Source organism: Arvicanthis niloticus, chromosome 9, assembly GCF_011762505.2.
Source record: "Arvicanthis niloticus isolate mArvNil1 chromosome 9, mArvNil1.pat.X, whole genome shotgun sequence".
NCBI lineage: Eukaryota > Metazoa > Chordata > Mammalia > Rodentia > Muridae > Arvicanthis > Arvicanthis niloticus.
Genome location: NC_047666.1, coordinates 81,100,359 through 81,119,004, shown reverse-complemented (window position 1 = coordinate 81,119,004; position 18,646 = coordinate 81,100,359). Strand labels below are relative to the sequence as shown.

General features: G+C 40.0%; 1 protein-coding gene across 11 annotated transcripts in view; it reads left to right on the top strand.

Moving 5' to 3' along the window:
- Positions 1–18,646, top strand: part of Sox5 (SRY-box transcription factor 5) — a 943,910-nt gene that overhangs the window by 570,361 nt on the left and 354,903 nt on the right. The window lies entirely within an intron of this gene.

The following is an 18,646-nucleotide window of genomic DNA, read 5'->3' as shown; positions in this document are numbered from 1 at the left end:
GCCCTCCTCATGTCCCTGTAATTATACATTACAATTTTTAACTTTGAGTTCTTATCCTTGTGTAAGTTCATTTTTTTGAACTATAAATAGATTTTTGTTTGCCATTAAAAAGAACTCAAACTTCGTATTCTGTATGGTGAATTAAAAAAAAAAAAAAAGCTAAAAAAAGCCAGGATGCAAGATACCCAGGGTTTTTTCATTTTCATGCAAGCTATACCTTCTGTATAAACATTTGTTGTATCTGACTATGCAATGCAAGCTAGGTGCTAGACCAGCTGGTTAAAAATATGCTAAGTCAAGCTGTTCATCACTCAAATGCCTGAATTTGATATGAAAAGACGAAAAAAGAAAGGACAAAGATTAAAACATTTTAGAACTGAAGCCACGGGAGAGGAAAAGTGTGGAGAGGAAAACAAGCCTTGGATGTGGTCACATTTTTAGAGAAGCCACTGTCTGACCAGGAGAGAAAGTAAAATGTGTAATGTGTGTGTGGTGACGCTGCCTCTCTCTGTCACCCTCGTCTCTTAATTAAGAAGGTGGATCTATCGGAACAGTTTTGAATTAATTTTTTCAAAGTATTGCAATTAACTCTTCTAACTAGTTAGTTTTCCTTTGCAAACACAGTCTTGTTTCTCTGTGAATATGGAAGTTGTTCACATTGAAACATATCATTGTCTAATGTAGCAATTTGTTAATTGATCAGAGTAAGTTTCCCAACATGTGCAGATGAATACATCAATGGTTATTTTTCTGAATTCTAATTATGTTATTATTATTATTATTATTATTATTATTATTATTATTATTATTTGCAAATAAAACTCTGTCTGATTTGTAACCTGTTAGCAGATTGTTCTTATAAAGAGGCGGTTACATATTAACAGACACAACCTACTCCTCCATATAGGCAAGCTGCCTGCTGGGAACTTTATTTGTATTTTTCAATTATCTCTTTTTAAGCCAAACTTTTTCCTTTAATTTCCTAATGCTCAAATCTCTTAACATTGTTTTGTTTCTCCTCCTGGTAAGGCTTTTATGTTCTTTCTGCATGTTCCAGGGACATACATTTTTAGCTGGATAATTAAATAAGCCAGTGATAATCAACTAGTTTGTTCAGATGTACATCCTGTGTGTAAAATTAGTAGTTAAAATAATTTTGAAAAATGTCATACATTATAATATTTTAAATAAGTTACCGTGAGGTTGAAATTGGCAACAGCTCCCCAAACCCCAGCAAATCATGACAGTTTGTTCCCACTGCCTCTCCCCATTTGTCTATTGTCACTTAAACAGATATGTCATGCAGATAGATGCAGTATCGACTATTGAAACTCTCTAAAGAGAAACTAGATAATGGTGCTAACATATATAAATAACCAGGCTGAGGTTTGCTTTTTATTTTTCCTTTTCAGTTATTTGCAACTTTTGTTGAATAAATAGGTCATTTCTATTGACTTAAATTATATTCTATTTGCTCACCTGATATCAAAGAGTTTTTCATTCAAACTCATTTAGACTTTGAAAAGAATTCCTAATGTCTTTATGAATGGAAAATTAGTTGTAGTGGACAGAAGTTGCTGAGACCTCAGGCACCACTGAAGTCTTAAATGATTCTCATTGCTACTGTCACCGATAGAGTGTTATAATCCTCTCTTATTTATTATTATTATTATTATTATTATTATTACAATATGCTGACTATTTGAAACTTGAAGAAATATTCAAAACTTGCAGACCAGCTTGAGGCTTTAGATTCAGGGTGATGAGCGTCCGTGTTCCCAGCTACAGAAAGGGCAGACATAACAGTCCGGAGTGCTGGTAAACAGTTAAATACCTAAGTAGGCACCAGTTTCATTGTCTGTGAGGATGGTCAAGAGGTAAATGGGAGTGGATTTCAGACCTGGAAAGATTGAACCTCCCACTTGTGCTGCTCTGCAGTTTCCTACTGAAGGATGCTTCTCAGGTGGGGGATGAACAGGCAGTGCGCGTCCCAGATCCCAGAGGATGATTAGTAAAACAAACCTCCATGTCTCAAAATTTACACGAACCTCAAATAGCAGCATGGTCTAAGTATTGGGGGTAGCATTGCTAGCTCTCCTGAGAGGTCTTGGAGGTGGTCACAGTCCTTCCATTTATCTGAGAGTTAAAGAATGAAGTATTGTGACTTCAGCTTTTTTTTTTTTTAATTCAAGAATGTCAGCTGTGTCCTAATATTTAAATATGTAAAAAAATTGCTTTATATTGTGGTGTGACTCTCCTGCTGCTGAAGGAGAAATAACCATCTCTGACACTATCACTGACACAGCTGTCAGCCTCTTTAATTTGTATTCGTCTTATTTCTAATATGATCATTTCATGACTAAGCTACTTGTAACCGTCTTCAGTTACTGAACTGTAAAATTTCATTTAAGGAAATAAAAGTCTTTAAATCTATCTATCTATCTACCTATCTATCTATCTATCTATCATCTATCTATCTATCTATTGATATTAGAAAGTCTGCTCATATCCAGGAAGGAAAAGAAAAGTTCGAGCTGAAGAAGGAAGTGTGTTAAGCTCAGAGGCTCGTGAAGTTGCTTTTCTCAAAATGGGTTCCGACAGCAGCCTGTTTCCAAATGTTGATGGGAATGCTGGAGGGTCTAGACATGATGCGAAAGAAAAAAAAGTTGACTCAACTGATCAGATGTCTTTACGGTCAGCCCTATGAAGGAAATCATCTTTATCTCATTAGAGAACTCTCAATGTTATTCTGAAGCAGGGAACACCCTTTTGGGTTTGTGAAAACCACTTTGCAGAACTGCCATGAGAAAGCACTAGCTGGGTATAAGGATATCCCTCACAATACTGATATTTTATAGTTAGCTGATTTCCTCCCCCCAATAAGATATTTTTTATGTTGGCATTTATTCAGTGTAGTTGAGACTTAAAATAAAAAAGAATCCATTATGCTCCCAAGTAAGAAGTACATTCACAGTGCCAGGTAATGTCTAGGTGGGAATTTTGAAAAAAGCTCCCTATCTCCTTTCTGTCACTTCATGGCAATTGTAAGCCCTTGAGCCTAATTATCTGTTTGCAGTGTGTTCCATTGCCTACTTCCGTCATTTTACTTAGCGTTAACTTACTACTACTTCCTGGAGGAAAAATGTACTCATCAGTCATTGCAGATTGTAGTCGCCAGTGCCATAATCTGCGAGCTACCTGGGCTGGCACCTTGCTCTGGAATGTACCTCACATGAAACCGTGTTTAAAACACACTTCTGTCCCATACCCCATTCTGTCTAAAGACTTGGCAGGAGTCTGCCTGATGATCAGGAACAATGCAAGGTTAACTGCTGGGTAGCACAGTGGCCAGGTCAGGGGACAGCAGGTGGGAGAGATGGAAAAGTGTGTGGCTGTTGATTACAGGTTGATCCGCTTTTCTGTGCCTCAAATACCAGAAGCTGTAAGAAAATGTGCTGTCTGTTCTTGGAAAGCTTGTAACCGAGATTTGCATGAGCATCGTAGATTAGAGGCAGATGCGAAAACCTGTCTGGTTTTGAGCATCTTACCCTTCCTAGAGTTGGGAGCTGTGTCACATGCATTTTGTTCAGGACACACTCACAGAGCAACATCCCCAAGGGATGTCTTCTTTTTATTGTCTTCTCTTCCCATCTCCATCTTCCCACCTCCTAAGGTGTATATTGTATCACACAGGTGTGTGCTGGGTTCTGAACACAACCCCATTATACATTACTTTAAGTGGTGTTACTGGTGGGTGCTGTTTACTTTGTGAATTTGTTTATTTGTCTGTGTCTTAGCGAGGTTTACCAATACCAGGGGCCATAAAGGGACGTAGGCCAAGCTCTCAGTTCTTCTGTGCTAACTCAGTATGTTCCATCTCTGAGACAGGGGATGGCAGTCATCTTAAAAGATGCTCAGTGATGTACCAATGCATAAGTGATGTGCCTCTTAATTGAAACATGTTTACGGTTAAGAAACTATGTCACTATGGAGAATCTTTCAAAGCCTCCCTTAATTCTGTTCTCGGTGGCTTAGCCCCTTGTGTCGGCATCCTCAGCCATGTGGCATGTAAAACTCAAAGGCCGTGTAGATGAAACAGATCAAGAGGTATTGCTAGAGCAAGAGGAGAGAGAAGAAAGGAAACCACTAAAGACTAATGCTCAGAGCCCGTTTAGGTTTGCATCTGGAGAACGCCTTCTATTCCTTCATGTGGAATCAAGGGTCCTTTCCTCCTGTCTGATTCTGGGTTCTGCCCTGCAGCCTGGAAGCTGCTTTGCCTTTTCTCTGGTGCCATCTCCCCTTCTCTTGACTTGCTGGCTGAGAGTTCCCCATCTCCTCTGGAGATCCTGTGGCTGGTGTATGGTGCTGCTTGTCCAATAGGGGGGTGTGCGTTTCTCCACACCAGTGTCCTTTTCTCTTGGAGGCTGACAGCGAAACCTCAGCAATACTGCCAGCCTTTGCCAGCCTGAGGAGTCGCAGCCTCCAACTTGCTCCCAGCTCTTGTGCCTGCTTTGTGGTATTGTATTCTGCACCTTGGGCTGCCGGGAAGGACAAGACCGAGACAAGATTTAGAAGGATTCTGGTGAGAACTATTTCAGAGAGATATGGCATTTTAAAAGAATTGTAGTAAACAAACAGAATTGCAGCGTCAACAAAGATAATTAGCATAAACAATGTCGTTTTAGGACAGGTGGTTTTAAAAAAACAAACAAAACAAAACAAAACAAAAAACCCAAATATGAACCCAATTTGAATTCTGCCAATTTGGAACCATTGAACCTTAATCCGCACCTCAGGAGCACTGACCAGGTTTGTTGATAAACTTGTTAAAATGTATCATTTCTGTTTCTTTTGTATCATTTTTCCGGTCATTGTGCCCTTTTGTCAACCAGCTTGAAAGTAATTAATCTATTACAAGGTAGTTTAAGGACCTTTATATTCATAAAACATGACAGAAGCAAAAGGAAAAACAAAAGCCTCCGGGTGTTTTTATAGACAGTTCAGGTCAGTCGTGGAGCCTGCAGTGAGTTCCAGCTGGAGCTCGACTTCTGAGTCCGCATCTCCAAACCCCTCGCTTTCTCTCTTTGATCTAAGTATCATTTGGATAATTCAGCACTGCTGTGATATTGATACATTTGTCATTGTCTCGTTATTCTGAGTTGCTGCTACTCTTTGCTCTGGCTCTGGCTCTGGCTCTGGCTTGTCAGTGGGTGCATGCATGTGTTTCTCCAGGCTGCCTCTCCTTGCTGCTTTCCTCTGTAACTTGGAAAAGGGGGCATGGCAGGGACTCCAGGGATCGAGTACTATGGGGCTGCTAGTCACTGTGAGCCGCATTGTCTGACCCTACTATGCTGTCACTATGAATTTAAATCTGCAGTCGTTCAGCTTATTACTAAATGACGTTTTTTGTAATGCCTTGCATGGAAATGTTTTGACTTAAATGAAATGTGGAGTGTGGGTGAGCGAAAAGCTGTTTATTTTTCCTGTGTTAAGGATGAAAAGTTCTTTATCAGAGTTAAGAGATTTTTACCCCCTCTCTCATGTTCTCTTGGAGAAGGAAGACCTGGGGTTCCAAATATGCTTCTCTGGTAGTCTGGTGGCCCTTTTCCTTGTGGAAGCTGAACTAGGAACATTTGTGAATGAGTTTTAGTTTCTTGGAGTTATAAAAATGTGTGTAAACTAGTAAACCGTGCCTCATTCATGTGCTGTGGAGATTTCTCGTACTTTATGGACAAAAATAATTTGGCTACTAACGAATTAGGGCTACCTGCCAGTCTCCCTGCATACTGTAGGTAAGAGGGGTGCTAGGAAGAAGAGCTGCTGGCAGCCACCCGGGGAAAGTTTCACGTGTGGTCGTGTTTCTATTTCCGCCCTTCACATCTCTGAAAGAATGTGTGTTTTAGAAAAGAAAATGTTCAAACACGGCAGAGACGCTCTTTCTTACGCAGGCATGTGTAGAGTCACCGGGCTCTCCCTCACTGCGGAGGTACCTGGATGCCACTTGCCTTACTTACTGTGCCTGCTCATCTCCGTCTTCTTTATCACATTTAGACCTCCGAGTCAGATATACTCAGAACAGATACACAGAAAGACGTGAACTTGAGGACAGAGAGTATTCTCTAAAAGCCTCCTGCCTCGGAAGGTGTGACGTCGGCAGGGTGGTAGAGACAGGTCAGATAGAGCTGTGAGCAGTTGGGGAGTTTGAGGTCACAAGGCTGTGCCTTCTCATCTGGGATTTCAGGAACATGGTTAAGAAAAGACATGAAAGGGTTAATCTGCTTTGTCTGTCTTTTTGAATTTTTTTTAAGTTTTTAATTTTTTAAATTTTTATTTGTGAAACCAGAGGGAAAGGAGACAGACAAGCAACTTGAGTTTTATTGGTACATTTTTTTTTATTGCAATTTATTTCAAAATTGATAGTCAGTGTGGACTTAGGAGGGAGTGACCAAAAGGATGCTTAGCTCTCTGAGAGTGACTTTTGCATATACTCTGTTGAAATCTAATTTTAATAATAATACTTATTATCATTCTGTCTATATATGATAAAAGGGATTCTAATGGGATAAAAAACACAGGCACTGGAAATGGCGTGTTTTATAAGAAAGCAGGAGTGAGAAGGTGCTACCCTGTGGCCCTGAGTTTTTATCCCCCAGTAATACAGATCCCTTGACAAAGTTTTAGATCATGCATGCTCTAGTTGTGGAGCTGAGACAATTGTTTGTTTGCTACAATTCTTCCTCTAGCATATTTACTCTGTGCCAGAGTCTGTTGGGCAAGAGTCTACCAAGTCCATGACTGTCTCTTATTTTTTTTCTCATTCCTGTCCTGGTACCCCTCTCTCCTGTTGTTTTGTTTTCCCTTGTAGACTATTTTCTATTGTGTTTCATAATATTTTTGAAAAGGGATTGCAAGAAGACGTCACCTAAAGTTGAGGTTAGCACCTCAGTACTACACTCTAGTCTCCTTAAGCTGCTCCGCGCCTGCTGCCATTATCTCGTAGAGGGAGGAAGGGACCTGTGGTCAGACTCTCCTGGCTCTGTTAACCCAGAGACTCAACTTTGATCCTGTGTTGGTCATAACTCAGCATACAGTATCTGACTCTTGTCCCTAGCAGCATCACCACATGAAGGAATCTTGAATAAGCAAAGTACCGATCGCCAGAACACCTGGGAATGGAGAAGGCAGAGATGAAATGAGTTTTGTTTCTAAGAGTGAAATTCCCATTTCCCTCACTTCCCGATCAGAGCTGAATTTGTGAATTGTTTCTAGATCCTGGAGGATTATGGGATAAATGTCTTGGTAGGGTATTGTTTTTAAAACCTTAGAATTACTGGAAAAAATATAAAATGGATCTGATTTGACTGATAAACACTTTAAGAATGTTTAATGTTTTAAAAGCATTCCTCTAGGGGAATAGAAACAGATCCAAAAGACACAGAGGGCAGTTTAGAGACCTGTATGATGAAACACAGTATTTATACCTTTATGAGGGGATTAAGAAGTATTTAGAAGTGACTTGGAGTTGAAGGGTTATTTGGGGAAATACTATAATTATTCCAATATACCAAGATTGGAATTAAGAGATGCCTTTAAACTTACTAGGCAGTTGACAGCTTGAACAAGTCCCATTCCATTCAGATGCAGCAGTTTGGGGAAGATTACGCTGAGAGGAAGAGATCCTTCCTAGAATATAAACAAGACTGATTCTTGTTTCTCTTACAATGGAAGGTCTCATGGCAGGCACACCCCAGACATAGACTGTTACTCTAGCTTTAAAAACCCAAAGGTGGTGCCCTGGGATGTAGGGGGTAGGCATTTAAACTGAAGAGGTGGGGCGGATTGAGGCATGCTTCTATAATATTTGGGGACAGTTGAGATTTCCTGTTCAGATAATAAGAAAGTTAAGGTTAGAGACCCAGTGTATACATAACAGTATTTTGTCCATTTTAAGGTATCAGCCCCTCCAAAAAAAATAAAAGTCTTTTCTCTAGTTTGGCAAAGGTTTTCATTTGTCTCCCTCCTTGCTGATGTTTGGTTATAGTGTAGGAGACAGTTAGTCATTCGACATGACATCTTGAATTTTCCATTTCTCTCAAATGAAGGCCTTTTGGATCCTTTAATGCGGACTAGTGTTCTAGCCTAAGATTTCTCAAAAATCTCTCCACTCCAAAATTTTGTCATTTCAAGATATATTTGAAAGGTTCCCAGCTTCTGACACCAGTGGTCAAAATTCTTACATTTATTCTCTTGTTTGGAGATGGAGTATGTGTCATAGCTAGCGTTCTGATGTGTGGAGTCACAATGGTTGACTTGTCAGTTAGACACCGTTGTACAGATGCAAGTCACCATGTTGTATCTCATCTAAGTGCTGTGTGTGGCTCTTACTTAGCGTGGAGTGACAGATATCTTTATGAATTACATCAAATACGTAAAAACATATAATTCATATTTTATATGCATCAAACTCTCAAGTGCTTTAGGTCACTCATTCTTGCCAATTGCAAATATCATAAAGATAAATACCGCACGTGTGGTGAGCAGAAGAAAAGATGCCGAGAGATGCTGGGAAGACACAGGCAGGAGACAATGGCCTGGATGCTGACAGTGTATTTGTAAACTAAAGGAATCGATAATAAGATTAGATATTCACACAGAGGTACAGGCAATACAGGTCTTTGTACAGATAAATAAAACACTGAGCTATAAGGGAGCAAGATTAAGGATGATTAAGAACAAGAAACTAGACAGGAAACTTTGAGTGTTCCTCCAAACTGAATGAAATTGCTGTTAGCACTGATGCCAGGCTAGCCAACAGCACAGGCTAGCCAACAGCATGTTTATCACTTGATAATCAGGGATTTCAGGAAGAGAAATGGTAGAAGCTCTCTGACAAGCAGGGTTCTAACAACCGAAGAGAGAGGTATCACAGAGCTGTTTCTTCCATCTAAGAGGATGAGCTATGCATATTGTTAATAATTTACATTTGGCACATCGCATGCTGGTTGATAAAAAACACCATTTGAAGGGAAAAATGTATAATTCTACCATTGGAAGCACAATCTTTAATATCTAGTTAGGGGCCTTTTGTATTATTTCTACCTTGAGAATATGTTGTTGATCATGAACATGTTGAACGAATTAAGTTTTAAACATCGAGTCATATATTTCAGATAATGTAAGAATCGTCCGTCAACAAATTATTTCTTTGCTTAATGGTCACAATACATTTTATACTGCTTTACATTTAGAAAAATATGAGTGTTAACCTCTCATTTCCTTTGTGAAGATGCGAAAGTTATTAGAAAGCCAACTTATAAAAAGAAACCTATGAAACCAAAACTGCACTTAGTATTATGACCAAAGAAAAATGTGCAAATATCCTCCTCTTAAAGCAGGGAGACAATCTGTACGGCATGCTGCTGGTCTCCTTGCTGCTAATGCATCTGATGGCCTAGCATTTTGTTATATACAAGGTTAGCATATGTTCCTGCTTCTAAACCAGGAATCAAAACACTGTGATGCATGAATCCTTCAATCCCTTGGGTTTCAGCATCTATGAAATGGGCTTAAAAATCACTATAAAAGTATCTACCCTACCTAAGGAACCTTGCTTACACTGACAAAGCTTTAGGAAAACATTTGGGTGTTTCTAAATGCAGTCCATTGAATTCATACTTTTAAAAGTGAGCTTACTATCTGGAAAGTGATCAGTAATCTGGACACTAATAAAATTGTCTTTCTTCTTCTTTTCTTTCTTTTCTTTTTTTATTTTTTATTTTATTTTTTTTTATAAAGACACCTTTCAAGGTGTCTTAAAACTACTTTCACACAAATGATTTCTGTAAGGAACTGGTTGGCCAATACCTCACCCTTACTGTTCATATAATTGCCATTCTTGAAACCCTTCTAACTACAGATTCCCAGTAACTTATACGCCAATCCTTCCACTATAACTTCAGTTATATCTGTTTACTAGTAATAACTAAACATCATAAACACACTTTGCCTCATTTTGTGTGCAGGAAATCTGCTATACTAATAGTTGTTTTGGTAACTTTTGGTATGTCAAGTATATTTTCAAATCTCGCATCAAACTAATCTTTAAGCTAGGTAAATTAAATTGTGTTTGCACACTACTATAAAAATGGATGGCTTTAAAGAATAATTCAGTGAACAGGAACAAAACCCAGTGATTTTTCTGTGAATGAAGGAAAATCACACACACCAGTGCTTCTTAAATTAGTGTTTGCTTAAATAGTTTAGCATTGAGAAAATATTTTGTGACTTATAGAAACTATTATTCGTGTAAGTCCCATACACTGTGCATACTCACAGTAAAATCAGGAGGGAGACTTTTCTCCTTATTTTTGAATGTGGAATAAAAGGGGAAATATACAGATTTCTTTTTATGGGTATCTTTATAACAAAGTGACAAAAATCACCCAAGAAACAGGGCCCATATTTTTTGATATAAAATTGTTTTCCACTGATATAATCTGTTGAAAGCCAGAAGCCATCCAAAGTGCTGATACCAATTTAAGAAGATCATCTTTTGCCTTAATTATACATCTGGGAAATGTTAGCTGAACATTTTGTGGAGAACACTGAATACCTTACTTACCAGTTGTCTAAAATACTGTTAATGATCGACACGGTGCCAGTGTTTTGATGGCTAGAGCCTAGGATGAGCGTGAATACAAAGAGCACAGTTGGAAAAAAGCACACATTTTATACAAAACAGATTTCAACCATCTGCTTGGCGCTTAAGTATGTGACTATAGGCAGTATATGAAAGAGACCACTGTCCACGTTATGAATGGCATCACGTTTATTGGAACCTTAGAGAAACCATAGGATTTCTGAAAGCGTGTAGAACCAATGATTCTCTTCAGCTAAATAATAAAAACAAGAGCCTCAGCCAAAATTTTGTTCTCTCCACAATCCCTTCTATGTCAGTTTTCTTCCCCTAGCAAAACGGTTTTTGCTAATAAAGCATATCCTAGTGCTGCAGTCAGGGTATTAAAGACACCAGACAGCCCTCCACTGTGACCCCAGGGAGGGGAGCCCCAGATGGCTATGAGATACAAGACTGTTTGCTTTAGGAATAGGTGAGATCCCCAAATCTGTCACCCGAGTTCTGTGCTAAGCATCAAATCAGCCTGTAGGTCAAGGGCCCAGACACACTTCTGTGTTTTTCCTTTGCTTCTGAACCTAGAGCATCCCATCAGCGGGATGCTGGGTCACCACGGCAGAGGGTAGGCAAAATGAGATCACGTGTTCCGTTTCCTACTGTCGGTTAGCACTAATTAGATGGTTTACATGTATACACTTCATCCCATTCCTGAGCATCTTGCAGACAAAAATGGGTCTTGCAAAGCATCCTCTTACCTGCGGTGGTTCCTTTAGCTGATATCTTCATTTCAAATATTAGGAAAATGAAGCTTCCAGGACTGTGTTCTCTCACTGAATCATCTGGTTTGCTTATATGGATTGAATGGTATCCATTGATAATTTTGCCAGCCCTCAATGAAGAAGTTATTTAGTGCTATATAAAGAAATATTCTCAGAACCCCAACTAATCAATGCTTGCAATATGGCATCCAGTACCCAGTGTCCCTGCTAAGTGCTTGAAACAGCTAATGTAAGCAAGATTCACATTAGGTATGAAGCACGCGTGCGCACACGCGCGCGCGCGCGCACACACACACACACACACACACACACACACACACACACACTGGGTTCAAGAAGTTTAGGAGAATCTGAAGGGTTTTATTTTTTTCTCCTTTTATTCTTAATTCTGTATCGCCATGGCAGTTGGAACTACAGGCTTAAGAGATAGCATTAAAATTATTTTCATGCTTTTGCGATGTTGGTGTGACTACCAGAAAGTCTAAGATTCCATCTAAGGCCTCATATTCTTGGCTCATGTTATATTTCTGTTGGATAATGTTGTATATCTTCCATGAGTGGAGGAAGGTGAAGACATTTCGATCAGCGCCTAGAGCCTAGCAGTTCCCAGTTCAGAAGGGTAGCAAGGAGCCAGACAGATTCCAGGGTTTGTCATTTCTCTTCCTTCTTAGTTCTACAAGAGGGTGATATTGGACACATATGTACCATATGCCTCTTACCTGATAGGTACTATCAGCTCTAGACCTGGATAGGGTCATGATGGCGGGGAAGATGTTTAAGGACTAGACTGGCCATTTTAGAGACCACTGAAAGGGACGACTGTATTTATTTTCTACGGTGCCACCGTGTACAGCTCTCCTCTTCCTCTTGTGGTTTAAGGGAGTTCATAGTTGGAAGGCAAACCTTCAGCTTTTGTCTCCCAGCTGATGCTGCACATAACTTTCCGAATTGACCCACAAGATGCCATCCAAGCTCCCGCTCTATGCATATGGAGACGCACTTATAAATATAGATGTAAAGATAGCACAAGCATTCGGCATGGACGTGTTATGTGCCAGACTCCAAGTCGCTTTGAATGCCTTCTTTATTCTGTGTTCACGACGCTCTCTCGCTCGCCCTCTCCTAGCCTCACACAGGCAGGAGGGGGAGCACACAGAGATAGCTCCCACCCTTCTCTTGGGTATTTACATCTGAGTGTGGCTTATCAACTCTCCAGAATCTTCCCTTTTATTAATTTTACTGTATTTATTGCTCTATCTTACTTAACTTACTTTGTGGCTTTGGGAGCCCAACCAAGGACCTCACAGATCCAAGATAAGAGCTTCCTTGACCTATAGCCCCAGTGTTAAACACGTCATTTGCACCATCACTCTATTACTTATTTAGGAAATAAAAAGCTACTATAACTCTAGAATTTAATATGTGTTTTGGAGGAAAACCATCTTTAGGTAGTTTTTGGAATATATTTGCTTTAAATGCTGGTGATGTATTTAAACTGATGTGTTAGAAACTTCATGCACTGATTGGAACATTAATTAATTAATTAATCAACTAATTAACTGTTGCTATAGTTTGTTTTTGCGGCAAGCTCTTTCTCTGTAGCCCTGGCTGGGACTCTGTGTAGCCCAGGTTCTTCTCAAATTTGCAGTGATCCTCCTGCCTCTGTTTTTCCACTGCTGGGATTGCAAGCGTTAACAACTGCAATTGAACTGTAATGTCATGTTCTAGAAACCTGTCGTTTAAAAATAAATTTATTTATAGAGTAAGCAGAGATGCCCAGTAGATTCCTAGGTCTATCCTATGGATGCCTGTTCAACGTCTTCCCTACTTTAAATCCACACACAGAAACCCCTTGCTGGGACTGTGAGACTATAAAATCTCTCTAATCTCTCTCTCTCCCTCTCTCCTCCTCCTTTTTCTCCTCTGTCACATCTCATCCCCATCCTCCTCCTCACCTTCGCTCTCTTACTCCCAGTACCTTTAGCATACAACATGTACTGAAATCAAGGCTTTACACAAAGACCCTATCTTGTTAGAAATGGTGTCTGATCATTTTTGAGAGCTCAGCAGCCAGGCAAGTTCATTCTACCAACCTAAGTTGTAAGTATGTGAGCATTTACCTCTCATGTGGTGATGCGAGCATCTAAACATATTTTATGAATTGTCTGACAAAGGGGTATTTATTAAATGTGAGATTAACCCTTTGGGAACAGTTGTAAACACCACTCGCTGATGTGAGGGTAGAACAATGGTGGTTCTGAGGAGGAACTTCAGTTGAGTCTGACAGTAAAATCATACAGTCGGTGGCATGGTAGAGGCTTCATAGAAACAGGAAAGCATTGGAGAATGGAATTTGTGTTCATGGTTTTCAACGAGTGTGTTTTTCAGTTTTAAAGTTAGATTCACATACACTACTGTAGGCTTGAAGTAAGCCATGTCTTGCTTCTTTGTTTTATCTTTTGATCTTTAACCATTGTTCCAAAGATTCGGAGATGCTGTAAGAAGCTCCTGGAAAACACCTTCATTCATCGGGGAGGTGACCTTTTCCAGTTGAATAAACTCCACATGGCTTCAGTTCTTTATCTGTAAAGTCTGTGCCATAATAGTCTCTGTTTCATAAGTCACTTTTACTCCTCAGAGAAGAAGTAAAACCTTGTATGTAACTCATGCTTTTAATCCCAGAATTTGGGAGGCAGAAGAAGGTGTATCTTTATGAGTTCAAGGCCAGCATGGTCTACAGAGTAAGTTTTTGGCCAGCCAAGATGACATAGTGAGACCCTGTCAATAAGTTTAAAAAAAATAAAAAAGGAAAAGAAATTACATGTACTTTAGCTTGTTGAGGAAATGTTCAAGATGATGTTTCCTTAACTGATGTTAATAGCTCAGAAAGGGTTCCTAGAATATTCCATGAGCAGGTAATTTGGGGTGCATACTAATAAAAAATGCAAATACTTAGTAAATTCCTCTGCTTTGGCTCGAACTAGAATCTGACCTGCATCCTAAGAGAGCAACAGTCTCCTCCGTCCCCCCTCCACACTTGATTTTCATCCCCTAAAGTGAAATATTTTACACACACACACACACACACACACACACATTTGAGACATAAATCTGTATTACAAACTTTGTTGCACATGTTTATAATATGTATGTATAGATATGTTTAAGTGCATATGTTATATGCAATCTTTATAAAACAATAAGCCTATGCATAGAGATATCTTTGTACTGAGTTTACATGGGCAAATAGATGTATAGATTATATGTATGTATATATGTGTGCATTGTCAATGTATACATGCAATATATATATGATATATAAAACTTAGTTCTTAGACATATGTTATATGTATGAGTGCATATATTGATAATGTGTACAGTATCAATACATATTCTATATATGCATAATATTAAAATGTGCCATATTTCATTTATATGTGTGACTGCATATGCATGGTATAAATTTAATGATTTTTTTTATATAAAACTAAGACCTTGGCTAAGAATACCTCAGTTCTCTGCAGTCATGATGAGTTATTTTCTAGTGAGAAACAGCTTGGGGTTTTATCAGGTCTCTGCAGTTGCTCTTGAGAAGCCCTGGTTGTCGGAAGGATGATTTATTTTATGGATATTTAATATGTGTTTAATAGAAGAGGTGCAGAAAAATCCAAGAGCCCTTATTCACACTGCCATTTTTAGTAGAGACCAAACAAGAGAAAGAGCACTGGGTGATAATGAACATAGTCAGAGACGGCACGTCTATAAGTAGCTAAACTAATGTTTGCCAGGTATGTAGATTTCTTGGTGGAAGGATACAGGCAGAGATCTAAGAAAAGGCTAACTAGTCCTGTAAACTATCTCCTTTAAATAGAAGTTCTTACATCCAGGCTGTTGCTAAGAGATGGGGGAACAATTAGTTCTTGACTGAGTTGTATTCTTGCCTAGCTTTGAGGGCCCTCCCACCTCTGTCCTTAAAGTGACTTCAGGTTTCAGAGTGTACACAGTCAAACCAATACAGAACTCCATGAGAACAAGGCCCGGGAGCCGTCAAACACACTGTAGAGGGGACATGCGTGGTAAGGCTGTTTGTGCTGGTGGATGGGTAGGTTTCTGTGGTTCTGAGAAATACTTTGTACCGCCGGGCATCGTTGTACCCTCAAACATCTCTGTCTTGGTCTAATAACGTAAATGAATGGTTAGACTCTCCGATGTAGTGCAATCACTTAAACAAACAGATAGAGGGTCTTTGATGTTCTCCAGTGACTTCACTAAATTCCCACTTGGTGTCTGGTCAGCAGTGTCCCCATCTCAGAGGATTCCTCCGGAAGTATTTAGTGAACATGTGCTGTGTGAACACTATGTCTACTGCAGAAGAGGACTGGTCATTGTGGAGGAGAGAGTGGACACTCATGGCTGCTGCTGGAGGGAATGATAAAGTCTTCGCTTATGTTCATCAGATCGAGAATCTCCTTTTCAAAATACCACGGCTTTTACAAATCAGAAAAAAAGCTTGCCCTGAAAACCAATGATTTTTGCTTTTTTTTTTTTTAATTGTGACACAGTTCTGTTCAGAATGTTAATGGTTCCTTATGGACAATATAGGTACATCAGACTCATTAGCCCACAATACTATTTTGTTTCAGTTTTTTAAAAATCAAAATACAATCAATCTCAAACTCCAAGTTAGTCAAATCCAGAAACAATCATTTGCTCTCTGTTTGTGTATTATCGATCTGCATGTGCGGCTGTGCAAGGGGGGGAGCTGTATCCACACACATGTGGTCATACATGGAGCGATCAGAGGTCATCGTGACGCCCTCCTTCATCAGTCTCCACCTATTTTTTGAGGCATGGTCTCTCATTGAATTTGTAGCTCTTGGATCCCAAGCCGGCCCTTTAGAGCTCCAGTAATCATCATGTCTCCACCTCCCTCGCGCTGGAATCATGGAGTCATGGTGCCACTGTGCTGGAATTTTATATGGGTGCTAGGGATGACACTCAGATCCTGTTCTCAAGTGGTATGAATTCTGCATGACTCTGTCCCCCAATGCCTCTCATTATTTTTTTAATTAGAAATAAACTTGGTGCCCAGATATCGAGAGTGGCTTAAGAGCAAACAAATTCCACTGGCAACCTTTCTCCCTGTCCTTCAAGTCACTTAAAAGTTTAGTTAAGGACTAACACTCTTAATAAACACGAGATTCTCCACACGCATGGAGCACTGCTACATCAGGAGAGTTAATACCCACACAGTACTAATGCAGAACACTCAAGCCACCTTTCCTAATGGTCTCCACAATGCTTTAGATATTTCTGTACTTAAGGACTGATTCAACCTTGGGCCTTTCTTTCTTCACCGATGTGAAGTTAAAGTAGTCTCTCTTGGTTTGGTGCTGACATGGACACTCAGAGAGCAATGCAGGGATACGGCATGCTTCTCCTGTCACTCACGATCACAGACTACAATTCTATGATTAGAGCGTTGCAGTGAGGGAGCTTTGACCAGCACAGAGCCTGTCTGTACTAGGCAACACTCAAAAGGGAAGTGGGTTTTCTGCATGTCAGAAGCAGTCACAGCTTACCCAGAAAGTCACCCTGACCACAGGCACCAAAGGTTTTTGCAGGTCATTTAAGAAACTGATTCTTAAGTCTGTGTTCAAGACATCAGGTTTGAAGTCATACTTAAAGCGTGCATTGTTCAGTTTTCATACAAAACTACCTGTCAGCTATTCCAGGGAAAACAAACTCACCCGTATTTTTGATCACTGTTCTCACAAGCTAGAAATGTTCTCACAAGTTAGAAATGGTGTTCATTGTGTGTCTGGAAATGTTTTACAGTACAGGTGATTTTCTGCCTTGACTCTCTCACCTGAAAATATATGTCAAAGCTTAGGATGTTGTTTAGCTGGGAAGTAAGTGCTTGCTTGGCCTAGGGAAGGTTATGGATTTCAGTTCCTCCCTGCGTTGTAAGTACACACACACACACACACACACACACACACACACACACACGCATACGTACACACCCCATACCTCAAGGTGTATATGTGTGTACCCATATGTATGTGTGCCCATATTATGTGTGTACACATTCATGGTGTGTATAGATAGACCTCTTGTTATGTACATGCCAGGAAGTTTCCCCTGAGTAAGTTGTTTCTATTTCTGCCTCAGTTTACTTGTTTGAATGCATTTAGGATAAAACACTTGCTGCGCAATGTTGTTTTGCAGATGACCAGCAAGTATCACAGGCAAGGCCTAGACTAGCCTTTAGTGTTTCAAGCAGTGCACACTGCCTGTGGCTGGAGGTTCAGTCTACACTAAGTCTGGTTCACAGTATCATGGGAGGACCTGAGCTGCCCTTCAGCCAGATCCTACACTGTGAGTTTTCTCTTGCACCCCTCAACAAATGGGCAGGGAGTTCTTGTGCTGCTTCCCATGTGTGTGTTCTTCAAGATTCAGAGAGTCAGTCCTGGCATATTCATTGTGTATTCATATTCATACAGATTGGTAGATTAGGGAAAAGGCATTCTGTGAACGCAGCAACCAAGACATTCACCCTGTCAGATTTCTGCATCCGGGTCCATTTTAAACTCTGAGGATGGATTCAGAGGGGAAGCGCCTACCCAGTAGTTCTGGACAGTTTATGGAACTAAGTCAGCCTCAGCAACTGAACAACTGAGCGGTTTTCCAAGCATGGCGGCCAAGTCCCTACATGAGTCAGCAGCATTTACCTCTGTTGTTGTTTGTTTGCTTTCCAGGCCCTTCACCCCACCAAGGTCTGGGAGGGAAGCTCCAGGCTGGGGGCTTAGTGAGAGTTGAAAGAGGTGTTGTGTGGCCAGGGTAAGTTGAGTGGAGCAAAGCTGGTGAAGGTTGGTGTCCACAGCCTGTGGATTCTCCCTTTGATGAAATGTGACCACTGAAGAATGATTTGATTCAATTAAACCCTTAAGTTGTCATTATCCTGTTCATTGGTGGAGCATGATAAACCTCATTGCGAATACTAAATATAACGTTTTTTTTTGTTGGTTCAATACAAGCTGTCATGTTATGTTAGGGCTCAAAAATAGTGGTTCTAAAGATAGATTTTCAAATGTATTAGATATCCTTAGGTAAAACCCAGCCTGCTCATAAGAGCTAAGACTGCCTCGTAAGCATGGATGACACTCTATTACGTGTGCTATTTAAGTACCTTCTGTTGCTCTAATACCAGCAGGGGATTCTGCTATCTGTT